The following is a 252-nucleotide window of genomic DNA, read 5'->3' on the forward strand; positions in this document are numbered from 1 at the left end:
TAACGAGTTAGAGGAAATTGAAACAATACAAGATAATCTAAAATATAAATGAGGGAACATGAATATAAAGAAAATAAATGAACTTTTTTTTTCCCTGTGACCTCTTCGGGGCGTTGCGGGGTATGACGTCACGAACAGAAGTGGGAGTCATGGCATCCTTTGACCCCTCCTGTGCCTCCCCTGCCCCCCCCTCCCCCCCTCTGGCACTCTCATGTCGACCAGCTTAAAGGTGTGAACGCTGGCTACGCCTCT

This window comes from Penaeus monodon, chromosome 21 (assembly GCF_015228065.2).
Source record: "Penaeus monodon isolate SGIC_2016 chromosome 21, NSTDA_Pmon_1, whole genome shotgun sequence".
NCBI classification, from domain to species: Eukaryota; Metazoa; Arthropoda; class Malacostraca; order Decapoda; family Penaeidae; genus Penaeus; species Penaeus monodon.